We start from the raw sequence: 13,715 nt of genomic DNA, 5'->3' as shown, positions 1-13,715 counted from the left end.
ATGGAAATTGATAGATGTGATATGCATATACGGGCAAATAAATGGCTATATTTTCTCAATATTTCGGAGATTTATTGGATAGAAAGAGCTTCACAAAGTGGCCAGATCAATAACAAGTTGGTCCACCTCTGGTCATTAAGCAAGCAGTTACTCGGCTTGGCATTGATTGACTGATAGAGTGGTTGGATGTTCCGCTGAGGCATACCGTTCCAGATTCTCGACGCGCAGAATCATCAGAAACTCTGCCTATAATGCTCCAAACGCTTTCAATTGCGAAGAGATCCAGTGACCTTACTGGCCAAAGCAGGGTTTGGCAAGCACGAAAAGAATCAGTAGAAACTCTCTCCGTGTGCGGGTGCGACTTATCTTGCTGAAATGTAAGCCCAGGAGGGCTTGACATGAAGGGCAACAAAACGGGGCGGAGAATATCATCGACGTACCGCTGTACTGTGGGGATGCTGTGGATGACAACCAAACCATTCCTGCAATGAAAAGAAATGGCACCAGAAACATTCAATATTTTGAATGTGGCTGCACTTCAGCAACGGTAACAGAATAACATGTGAGTAAGACAGCCAACAAGCTGCAATAAATGGTGATTTTCTATTAGCATTAACGATGGTTTCAACGGATTCAAACTCGTCTGCTTCAGAAGGACAAGACACAAAGTTCACATTTACTAACTGACTGTTTGGTAATGTGAAGTTTGTGTCTAGTCCTACTGAAGAAAAACTGGTTTAAATCCGTCGAAACCATGGTTAAGGTTAATTGAAAACCACCATTTATTGCTGTTGGTTGGCTATCTTATTCACCAGTTGCATCCGAAAATATCACTCGGATTGTCAGACCGCAAGGCGGGCGACAGTTAGGTTGGCATCCCATACCACCCGGGGCGCCTCCAGATACATCTTTGCTGGTCATCGAGGGTCATTTCGAAGCAGAACTCATCACTGAAGACAATTATGCTCCAGCCTACGAGATTCCGGGCCGAATACGTGTCTGGAGACTTCCCGATTAGTGGTGGGATACCAACGTGACGGTCGCCAGCGTACAACACTAGCGTGTAAGTCAATCTTCCCTAACAACCGAGCCTTTAGTCCTGATGATGATGGGGTCCCATACTCCGAGGAGCGTAGGGGACGATGCGAGAGACCCGCACTGCTGTACTAGGCAAGATCCTAGCGGAGGTGGTTTGCCATTGCCTTCCTCCGATCGTAATGGGGATGAATGATGGTGATGAAGACGACACAACAACACCCAGTCATCTCGAGGCAGGAAAAATCCCTGATCCCGCTGGGAATGGAACCCGGGAGCGCGTGCACGGGAAGCGAGAACGCTACTGCAAGACCACGAGCTGCGGATCCTTTAGTCCTGTCACGGGAAAAGCCACATATAACAGTAATGTGCCGTGAAACACGTTAATGTTACCCACTGAGAGGATTTCGAATTAAGACCGCGCGTGTATCTAATGGATAAAGGTATGATTTTTAAGGTGGTGAAATTAACAGAAAAACTAAACGGACTTTAACCTTGAGAGTTAATGAAAGTGGAAAAATCATAAGCGAATGGAAAAATGAACCGTCGCCAGCCCAATTAGGCCCATTAATTTGGGAATAGACGTTTAAGAAAATTGAATATTGGTTATTGAAGTTACTTTCGTTGAGATTTCCCTTTGAATAGCAAACAGGATACAAACTGACACAGTGCACTCTGAACGGTGTGTAGCAGCAGTTACCAATAACGCACACACCAGTAAATTATAGGGAGTAGATTTGCACCAAGCTCAAACTAAAGACAGCTTCGCTCGGAAGCATTACTCAATCAAATACTGAAATATTACTGCATGAAGTGCAGAACTAAATTTGGACGTGAGGCGCTTTTATCTTAACTGACATAAAAAAAACAACAAATAAAGGTAAATAACATCAGAAATACACTGCTTAAACTTCTCTACATACATCAGTTTTCCTTAGCAACAGTAATAGTTCAATTTTCTTTCTAATAGGTGGAGAATGTAATGGGTACCCATAAACTAGTGTAGTTTCACTAGTCAATGATTTCTAATTATTACAGTAGAAAAGTCTGATTCCAAAAGCTAATCATTCACTTCACTTGCAGCAGCCCACAATTTACTATGCAAGACAATAAAATACAACACTGGGCTTAATTAACTTCAAAAAAGGAACCATTCAAGATAGAAATGAAAATCACACTATTTTGAAAATGAGCTTCACTTATTTGCCTTTTTATCACCTGTGAAACAGATATCCTAGACAATAATATTTACACAATCGTGCACTGTAATCCTACAAAACTATATTTTGTAATAAAGTAAGGATACTTTAGCAACAGCCTATCCAACTTCACTTTTGTGGTTTTAACTTTTGCTACTCCTTTTACATTAGACAAAAAGTCACTTTTAAACACCTGAATGCAAGAATTGTTCATTTAAATCAGGATACTCGGTTTTAGAAGCACTTAGGTGAGGACCCTGCATAGGTTCGTGATCAGGATAGAAAATATGGTTCCGGACACAGATTAATAATGTTGTGATTATTGTTAAAACAACACACAAATTACCTGGTCCAGGCTTATATACATTACTGAATGCATGAAGTTAGTGAAGCAGTGGCGAAGATTGGGGGGTAAGCGACATGGCGGCTAACTGTACTCACGGCTCTTGATGTTCGAATGCTCTATAAAATCTCTTCATGGCGTCCGATTTTCAACGTATTAGAGCCAGTATGCCGAGAATACCGAATGATAGCCAGATCCACAACCGAGGCAAATTTCTTTATAAAGCAACTTCCAATTGCCTCTCTTAGCACCATTGAAGTGTACCATGCTACGGCTAGCCACATACTGCGTACCGTTCACACAAAGGAGCCGCTCAATTCGACCGCTAAAACCACCTTTTAGATCGTGCATTACACTTCCGTTGCGGAGGGACTTCCCTGCAGCTTTTACATGTTACAAATACAACTGCCCTAAGCAGCTTTCAATATACATTTTATTTTAATTTTATGAACACACACATATTGGAACAATAATTTATCATTTTAACATATTCTTTTGCTTTTTTCATATATACATTACAAAAGTCTAATTTTCTTATCACATAAATAAATCAGAATACACACGCCATAATTGCGGTTGGTTATCACCCGCAGCCCAGCAGTTCGGCCGGCCGGGGTGGCCGAGCCGTTCTAGGCGTTACTGTCTGGAACCGCGCGACCGCTACAGTCACTGGTTCGAATCCTGCCTCGGGCATGGATGTGTGTGATGTCCTTAGGTTAGTTGGGTTTAATTAGTTCTAAGTTCTAGGGGACTGATGACCTCAGATGTTGAGTCCCATAGTGCTCAGAGCCATTTTTGAACCAGCGATGCGACGACGATTTTCTATGCCCCCCTTTGTTGCCTTTCATGGTAAGACACCCTGGGCCTAAATCTGTCTCCGTGATTGCCAAACCAGCGAGGTAGCTGGATTTCCCTGCAGTTGAGAACGTTTGGAGCATCATGGGCAGGGTCCTCATACCATCTCGGGATGTTGACGATCTAACGTGCCAGATGGACAAAATTTGGCATTGCATTTCTCAGGAGGACATCCAACAATTCTATCAGTCAATACCAAGCGAAATAGCGGCTCGCATAAGGGCCAGAGTTGGAACAATGCGTTATTGAGCTGTTCAATTTGTGAAGCTCATTCTCTTGGATAAATATTCCAATTTTTATAAAATAGTAACCATTTGTTTATCTGTACATGTACAACGCATCTGCCTATCTCCGTCCCATTCGGATAATTCCTTCGTGGTGTGCCGTTACTTTACCTTTTTTTTCTTAGATTGTATTTTGCTTCCAAATTCGCTGCTCGCTCTTCACATGGTTCTCATTACGAACGTCTTGCCAGAACACTTCACCTCCCTTTGACACTCTGACCTTTGAAATAATTCATGTAACTTTGGTCGGCTGGTTTGGATTTGGATAAGAAGTGGATCCATCGTTTCGCGCTAGAAATGAGACAATCAAAGCAGTCGATGGCAACCCATGGTCCTTTGTCAGAAAAGGTGAAGTTGATTTCATTTCCCCGACACGTTGTGGCCAACGTTTTCCGGATTATTACCTTCCGAAGAGAACATAATAGCCGGCAAGTATTTGGTATATATTCCGTTCCACTGGAGGAAGAAATTATTGAGAAGAAGCATGAGCAACAAAATCAGATACCGACATTTCATCAGAACTGTGTGGAAAACTGTTATTGCTTCACTAAACACTAGACAAATTAAGCAGATGTGAGCTGCATAGAATTCACTATAGATCCCAAGAATTTTTAATATAAACTGGAATCTGAGGTCCTCTACCCTCGCTAATGATTTTGTGTGTTCGTTCCAGTTAATCTCGTTGTGCGTAGTTGTCTCGACGAACACTGGCATTCATGCATCCAGTGGCATTCGTGTAGAATTTCCGATAACAACGGTCATGACACTCTTCCGTGAGCCACGCTCGGTGTAACTTGGTCTTTTAGCAAGGCTCACTGCCATTGGCGTAGTCAAGGCGTATGATAATAACTAGGGTACGCAACGATTTCTGATCAGGCTTCCCTATGTCCATTGTGGTGGGGCACTGCCGCTGCAAGTTAAATTGTCAATATGTTTGTATATCACATGCAACCAACCGCTGCTTTAAATTTTTTGTTATGATTTATTTACTGTGCATTAAGCAGTTTTCAATCGACTGCGGTTCGTTATAAGATGGAGCTGTTACGGGAATATTATCCACACCGTGTGTAGCTTTAAGCGAATGAGTGTGAAACCAATTCCAGCTAAATACGGTGTACGTGTGTGTTCAACCTGCAAAACGCACATTATCAGAACGGATTTATCATCAGGGGACTGTTCAAGCTGGTGGAGGCTCTGTAATGGTGTGGGGCGTGTACAGTTGGAATGATGTGGGACACGTGATATGTCTGGATACGACTCTGACAGGTGATACGTAAGTAAGCACCCTGTCTCATCACCTGCATCCATTCATGTCCATTGTGCATTCCGACGGACGAACAACTCCAACAGGACAACGCGATACCCTACATATCGATGTTGATACAGAGTGGCTCCAGGATCACACTTCTGAGTTCAAACACTTCCGCTGGCCATCAAACTCCCCAGACATGAACATTACTGAGTACATCTGGGCTGCCTTGCAACGTGCTGTTCAGAAGAGATCTCCACCCCCTTATACTCTCATAGGTTTATTGACAGCCGTCAGTTCCCTCCAGTCCTATTTCGGTCATTAGTCAAGTCCAAGCCACGTCGTCTTGAGGCACTTCTGCGTGCTCGCGGAGGCCCTGCACGGTATTAATCAGGTGTCCCAGTTTCTTTGGTTCTTCCGTGTAACTGAATCATATAGATGTCATCCAGCTAACCGGTTTGGAGCGTTATTGTCGAAATTCCCATTGTTAAGAGAGACGTATCAGCACTGAAAGTTTACAATGACATGTCGGGTGCTCTGTGATAGCTGTAATACAGTCTGACGAAGTGCAACAAGTATTTCACATTGTAAAAGAGGGACAATATTAACAGCCATATATCGCAATCTGGTTCACTCGATTATCCACCAAAAAATTACTATTTTAATTAAAAATAGTTTTGGCCCTTTCTGAGTCTTCAGAATCAGTCTCGTCCTTTAAAAAAGAATCTATCTTCTGCGACAACGTTGAAAAGAGTCTTCAACTGAAAAGAATAATTGCTATTTGTAGGATAAGTGAGAAAAACAAGGTAATGATTGCAGAACGAGTTGACACTGGTTTCCAGAGAAATGAAGCTGTCGATATCAGAAGTGTAAAAGGAAATTTTCTGATGCACACCGAGGAAATGACTGCGACCAGAAAGTATTTTGTGTAGTTGCGTTGCTGAAGAAGGGAAGTTGGTCACCCGTCTACAGCACATACCAATACAAACGTGGAGCGTGTAAGGCAGTTATTGCAAGAAGACCGCCATATAACTGTGTGTCCGATACCAGAACAAATTAATCTGAATCGTGATGTGTGTCATAAGATGACTTGAAGAAACGGAAACTTAATGCAAAGCAGACGAACAGAAAGATGAAAGACGAAGAATTTCTGCTGAACTATTGGACGGAGTCAAACATGATCCTACAATTCTGTCAAAGGTTACTGCTGGGGATGAAAGTTGGCGATACCAGTATGGCCCTCGCATGAAGGATCAAACTGCTACGGCGGAGTCCTGGATCACCACCCTCGAAAAAAGTAAAACGACAACCTTCGAGAAAAAAGACAGTATTGATTGCATTCTTTCATATCAAAGGATTAGTTCACAACAAGCAATATGACGTCGCCGCCCTGATTTCTGGAATTCTCAGGACTGGTTCCTACTGGATGACAATGTAAGACCGCATGCTGCTTATCTGTTACCGGGTGTCTGGCCAGACATTCTGTTATGGTCATCCCACATCCACCTTATTCGCCCGACCTCTCACCTTGCGATTTTTTGTTGTTTCCGCGAGCTAAAAGATGACTAAACAGAAAGCTTCATCAAGATATCGCAGACATTCAAGGGATTGTGACAAACGAGCATTTCAGGGGAAAATTTCCCTGCTTGCTTCCAAGACCTCCAGAAACGTTGCCAGCTGTAAATAGATATCCAAGGGGACTTCTTCGATAGGAGCTAGGTTCATTACTTGATAAGTGGAATTTTCTATTTTTTAAAAAAATAATCGTTTTGTACTATCGCGAAATAGGGGAGATAGTGCCACAGACATGATACGTGAAATGGAGTGGCAGTCATTAAAACACAGGCGTTTTTCGTTGCGACGGGATCTTCACATGAAATTTCAGTCACCAGTTTTCTCCTCCCATTGCAAAAAAGTTCTGTTGGGACCCACCTACACGGGGAGAAATGATCATCACGATAAAATAAGAGAAATAAGGGCTCGCACTGAAAGATTTAAGTGCTCGTTCTTCCCGCGCGTCATTCGAGAGTGGAACGGTAGGGTGACAGCTTGAAGGTCGTTCATTGAACCCTCTGCCAGGCACTTTATTGTGAATAGCACAGTAATCACGTAGATGTAGATGAAGCTGCCCTTGAACTTTTCTGACAAAGGGAGTATTAACATCTGTCTACCCAGTAGGTATCGAAGAAATAACTTCAGAATATGAAAACTCAAGAACATTGTTCTGTGTGGCGTCCAAAATATAGTTAGCAGCAACGATACCATTAATCTTTTCAACAAAAAAGGCTTATCTCACTCTTACATAATGAGTCTAGATCGCAATGTTCTTTTCATTCCTTATTCTTTATGAAACATTTCAGCCACAGCCTTTATCAGAACAAAGAAAAACATAACCTGAACCATTAATAGGACGCAGTGCATCAACAACTGTACTGTTCATCTCCTCTGTCTATTTACTCGTTCTGGTTATATTTTGGTTAGCCTGTTTTGTCTGACACAGCATATAGATGTTGACGTAGATGTGGATAAGGTATCACCACTTTCACTTTGAAGGTGTTATAACGTAAACGCGAAGTCGCAAATTTTTGATTTCGCTCTAAGTGTTTCAAGCAGTTGTTAAGAGATGGACTCTCAATCGAGGGGAACTTGGATCACATCTTTTATCGGCCATTTGGAAGTTGGTTTTCATTTGTTCTCTTACGCCACCTTGTGCGAATGCCAGAGTTAATCCTTTCGAAAAGAACACTGATGATTTCCTCCTGCATTTCTGTTTAATTCACGTTGTACCTTGTCTCTAATTATCTTTTTGTCGTTGGAATGTTAAGATCTAATCTTCCTTGCTCTCCAGTTTTTCCACAGGACAAGTTTCATTCCCACGCAGTTATATATTCCTAAGGTAGAGAAACTTGTGCGTCGGTTCCGTCACTGTTACCTGTAAGTTAGCCCCTCTTGTTGAGAACACTTTCCTTGGCTGCTTTTACTGTTACGTTTACCTTCGTTTAGATTTTAAGTCATAAATGAAAAGCACAATATTTTGTATGCTCTACAATAGTAATGTATTGTGTTAAGAGGTTTTTCAGATTACAATGTCTTCACCAAATTTTAACTATTGTTGTCGAACAGCGTTGAATATATAAAAACTACTGATTAGAAGAAGGGGAAGTACTGAATTGTATTTCGTCATTTAATATTAAATCGGGACAGTGAGTCAGACTTCCTACTATGTGAGGAACACCACAGCCCGCTGCATTTCCGATAGTGAAGATAAGACCCAGTCAATAGCGAACAGTGGGGTGTACAAAATTACTCGTGCTGAATATGCTAAGAAGAGACTTGGCGACTAGCTTTATCGTATAGGGATTGTTGATTTAATGGAAACTGTTTTGTCGATTTTAGTGTTAATCTTTTTCATTTCTATTCCAAAATAAATGTAACTTATTTTTTGTTTAACATTGTTCATTGCATTACTATCAAAGAAGACATTTACTCTCTTCGTATCTGACTATCGATGTCTAAAATTTTTTTCACTATTGTTCTTGAACGTTGTACCCTCTTTGACAATGGTAGTTAAAATCTGATACCGGTCTTGTAATCCGAAGACAGGTTCACAAATTAACACTGGATAAAATACTCAACATTGTGCCTTTTACTTATAAAGTTGATATACCAAGAAGTCACAGAAGAATCCGATTTCAAGCTATTTTCAAACTCCTTTTTACTCTTCACTAATTTTCTCTTAGTTTAACCTACATTCTGTCAAGTACGCTGTCATTTACATTTAATAAATTTTGACGTTATCTCTGCTTTCAGCTAAGAAGACTATGTTACCTACGATCCTTAGTATCGTCATTCGTCCCCCATATCTTTTATATCTCACGCGAAATTTTCTATCACTTCTTCTGTGACACGCAAGTTAAAACAACAGTGACTGTATCCCTGCTCTCCAACTAACTTTCATCGCTACCACTTTGATTTGGGCTTGTAGAATATTCATCGGTGTCCTTATTAATGTAATAATAATACTTAATAAAAAAATCTCCTTACGTTGTCGAAGGCTTTTTACGAATCGACGAATGTTATCATCACTCAGTTTTCTTTTTACTATCCATAAGGTCAGGATTACTCCTTTAAGAGCTTTATTCACTTTTCAACCAAATTCTTAGCTCATACCTCTGAAGTTTCTGTTCTCCAACATATTATCCTCGTCAGTGTCACAAGTGTGACATGTCAGATAATTTGATCGAACGTTTTTGCATTCGACTGCTCGTTCCCTCTTCGTTAGTGTTATGAAAATCGTATTCTGAAGCCTTGATCGTAATTCTCTTGTTTCGTATACCTCTTCTCGTAACTCTCTTGTCTCTGACTAATTTCAATACCTGTGCAGATAACTTAAAACTTTCATCTCCTTTAAGCTCAGAAAATTTTATTTTGCCAAGCTCTGTCTAAGTCACGCGGTGATCCGTTTCTTCGTGGTATCTCTTCTCCATGGTATATATTCTCAGTTTGCTACTGCCAGTTATCTGTTCTTGTTTCTACACTCAAAAAAGCTCTGGCGTTCGGGAGGACGACGGTTCAATCCCGCGTCCTGCCATCCTGATTTAGGTTTCCGGTGATTTCCCTAAATCAAACCAGGCAGATGGCGGGATGGTTCCTTCGAAAGGGCACGGCCGACTTCCTTCCCCATCCTTTCCTAATCCGATGAGACCGATGACCTCGCTGTCTGGTCTCTTCCCTCAAACAACCCACAACAAAAAAGCTTTTATTTCTGCATGCTGTAGGTTAAAAACTTCCTTTTAATTGTAAAATCTTGCTTTTAAGCTCCAATTTCTATTTCTTTGGAAAGGGCATCTCTCTGAAGGGTCGTAAGGCGAATTTTCTCTGGTGTTTCGGAAGATATCTGCAATTACTTTTTTTTTGCATTGTGTAGCTGCTGTCGGCCCAAACGAGTAGTGTTTATCAAATCTTTCATGCGACGTACAATGAAGGCAGAAAACGTCGGTTTGTTTCACGTGCCTATTGGAGAGAGCGGCCCCAGTTTAATCTACTGCAATATTTATTTTATGGACATGTTCACTACTTGCCATTAAAATTGCTACACCAAGAAGAAATGCAGATGATAAGCGGGTATTCATTGGACCAATATATTATACTAGAACTGACATGCGATTGCATTTTCCCGCAATTTGGGTGCATAGATCCTGAGAAATCAGTACCCACCTCTGGCCGTAATAACGGCCTTGATACCCCGGGCGTAGTGACTGGCGTATTGTGACGAGCCAGTTGCTCGGCCACCATTGACCCGACGTTTTCAGTTGGTGAGAGATCTGGAGATTGTGCTGGCCAGGGCAGCAGTCGAACATATTCTGTATCCAGAAAGGCGCGTACAGGACCTGCAACATGCGGTCGAGCATTATCCTGCTGAAATGTAGGGTTTCGCAGGGATCGAATGAAGGGTAGAGCCACAGGTCGTAACACATCTGAAATGTAACGTCCACTGTTCAAAGTGCCGTCAATGAGAAAAAGAGGAGACCGAGACGTGTAACCAATGGCACCCCACACCATTACGCCGGGTGATACGCCAGTATGGCGATGACGAATACACGCTTCCAATGTGCGTTCACCGCGATGTCGCAAAGCACGGATGCCACCATCATGATGCTGTAAACAGAATCTGGATTCATCCGAAAAAATGACGTTTTGCCATTCGTGCACCAAGGTTCGTCGTTGAGTACACCATCGCAGGCGCTCCTGTCTGTGATGCAGCGTCAAGGGTAACCGCAGCCATGGTCTCCGAGCTGACAGTCCATGCTGCTGCAAACGTCGTCGAACTGTTCGTGCAGATGGTTGTTGTCTTGCAAACGTCCCCATCTGGTGGTTAGGGACCGAGACGTGGCTGCTCGATCCGTTACAGCCATGCGGATGAGATGCCTGTCATCTCGACTGCTAGTGATACGAAGCCGTTGGGATCCAGCACGGCGTTCCGTATTACCCTCCTGAACCCACCGATTCCATATTCTGCTAACAGTCATTGAATGTTGACCAACGCGAGCAGCAATGTCGCGATACGATAAACCGCAATCGCGACAGGCTAAAATCCGACCTTTATCAAAGTCGGAAAGGTGATGGTACGCAATTCTCCTCCTTACACGAAGCATCACAACAACGTTTCACCAGGCAACGCCGGTCAACTGCTGTTTGTGTATGAGAAATCGGTTGGAAACTTTCCTCGTGTCAGCACGTTTTATGTGTCGTCACCGGCGCCAACCTTGTGTGAATGCTCTGAAAAGCTAATCATTTGCAAATCACAGCATCTTCTTCCTGTCGTTTAAATATCGCGCCTGTAGAATGTTATCTTCGTGGTGTAGCAATTTTAATGGCCAGTAGTGTATTAACAGTCAGAGTGAAACTGGAAGCGACAGTGCTGAGTGCTTGCACCCAGCATGCATCGCTACTGAGTTGCTGCTGGTTGCTGTTTATTCTTAGTGTTTTCTGCCCCTGTTAATAATATCGATGAAAGGAATATCATACTAGACTAATTTGGGAGCGCTCTATCGAATGCGCACGTAATATTCCGATTTAAAAATCATTAATTTTTGTAGTGGGAAAGGAACCGACGCTATTTGCTGACAACGGGCGACCCCTGAAACACGCGAAGAGCGCTGACCCCAGCTTCACAAAGAAAATGCGCTGTTGCGAATATCTGCCGGAACACCGACTCTTAGCATAGAGTCCCGGCATATCTCCTTCACAAGTGCTTGTTTAATCAATGTTTAACTTTCTGTTAATTTCATTTTTAAGTAACTTACAGTGACAGTTTCCTATTCTTTGAACTCCTGCATTTTTCTTTTGCGGGAAATAAACTGGAGTAGTTTATATGAACAATCCGATGAATGTTTTCTTCTGCTTTGTCTGCACCTGTCGTGACCTGTGCTATCTTAATTATTTATTTCTTTGTCGCAGTCATCTTCTCTTTCACTGAACTATTCTCCACACGTCTTCACTTATTGGTCGATTCCTCGGGATCTATTCACCTACACTCATCTCTTTCTCGAACATGTGAGAACACTGTTCGATCATCTCACAGTGTAAGCTATTTTTCCCCTTTCGACGGGAGCCCGTTAATGCTTTGTCGATAGTTCGGTGATCAGAATCGCATTAAACCAGGTTTATCTGCTGGATAGAACGGCGGTAGTACCACTCTACGTAACGAGTGAGCCAGTTTGGCACACAAGCTGCGTTTTTGACAGCACCGAGAATGTGTGACATCGAAATAATTAAATACGTAATTTGATCTCTATAAGATGCGAACAAAACTGCTAACGGAGTCTACTGTGTGAAAATCTTTCCCACATTTGGACTACTCTGTATCTGGCTGCTATCTTTCGGCTGGTATTTCCAATACAGCTTCACCTCCTAATGTTATGTGCACGTTAAACGAAACCTTACTTTGCACCTTTTAACTGTGCACAGAAGATGTATCCCCGTATAACAGAGCGTGAATAGCATTAAGCTTTGTAACTGCGCAGTTCCCGCGGTTGCTGTAGCATCCAGCAGAACTGAACTGCTTTCCTACCTGCGCCTTTGCGAGACTCGCAGGGGACCTTGGAGCATTTAAGGTAATGCACAAGTCAAGGTGCTAGTGCAGTCTGTGTTCCGTGGAGGTAACTAACTTACGGTTTGATTTAACACTTAACATGCTGTGTGATTTCACAACAGGCTGTTTAAGCTTGCCTGGCAACATGCCACTAAGAAATGATTCAGTACATGAGTTAATGCTACTTCGGCGAAGACTGGGATGGCGACACCGAAGATGTGTGCAAAAACAGGTTAATTCTTACAGCAAAGTAATAACAACAACCGACCACTATCATAATGCAATACATTATGAATAGCATCTTAAGAGTGGCTGGCTGTTGTTTTCTCTTTATTGTAAACATTAAGTAAGTAAATAGCTATATTACAAAGTTAAGCTGATTGACTTCTATTATGAGAAATATGCTGGAGTAACTCATGAACCATTCAATGAATGTTTGCATCTGCTTTCACTAGACCTGTGCTGCCTGAATTATGTCTTTCCTTGTCATAATCATTTTCTCTTTTTCTGATCTATTCTCGACGCCTCGTCGACCATTCACCTACATTCATATCAGAATCAACATGTTTTACTTTGTGGTTTTGACATAAACACATATGACTTATTTTCTTTATATTAACGGTTCGCCTATGACGACCTTTAGTATAATGTGCATTAACGTTGCTCCTCTTGTCCAAATGCACTATAAAAATGAATGTACATCTACTCCTGAACTACTGAATCGATTTCAACGAACTTACTATCTGGAAAAAGCCACTGTGGGGGTAAGAACCAAGCACCTCTCAAAGGGGTGCAAGTGGGGGTGAAAAACTAGCGCAGCTGGCGACGCACAAATAGCCAGACTATATCCATTCAGTATTTGGGAATGAGAGCACTTGAAGGCTTGCAACAAAGTTTACACATAATTTCAATTTTTACGAGACTTGTTGTCGCTGACATCCCCCACGATATTATGTACATTTTCGCTGTTCATGCAGTAGAACTGCCGCATCAGGTACGACGTTTTAGTTTATTACTGTTTACTACTACATATATTCGTAGCACAATTTGCAGACAGTATTTGGATTTGACTTCTTAGCTAATAGAACCCAGTACGTTGTTCTCGATGGTGAGCGTTCATCGGAGGTAAGGGTATCATCTGGAGTGACCCAGAGAA

Source organism: Schistocerca serialis, chromosome 9 (assembly GCF_023864345.2).
Source record: "Schistocerca serialis cubense isolate TAMUIC-IGC-003099 chromosome 9, iqSchSeri2.2, whole genome shotgun sequence".
Taxonomy (NCBI): Eukaryota; Metazoa; Arthropoda; class Insecta; order Orthoptera; family Acrididae; genus Schistocerca; species Schistocerca serialis.
Note: the sequence above shows the minus strand (reverse complement) of the source record.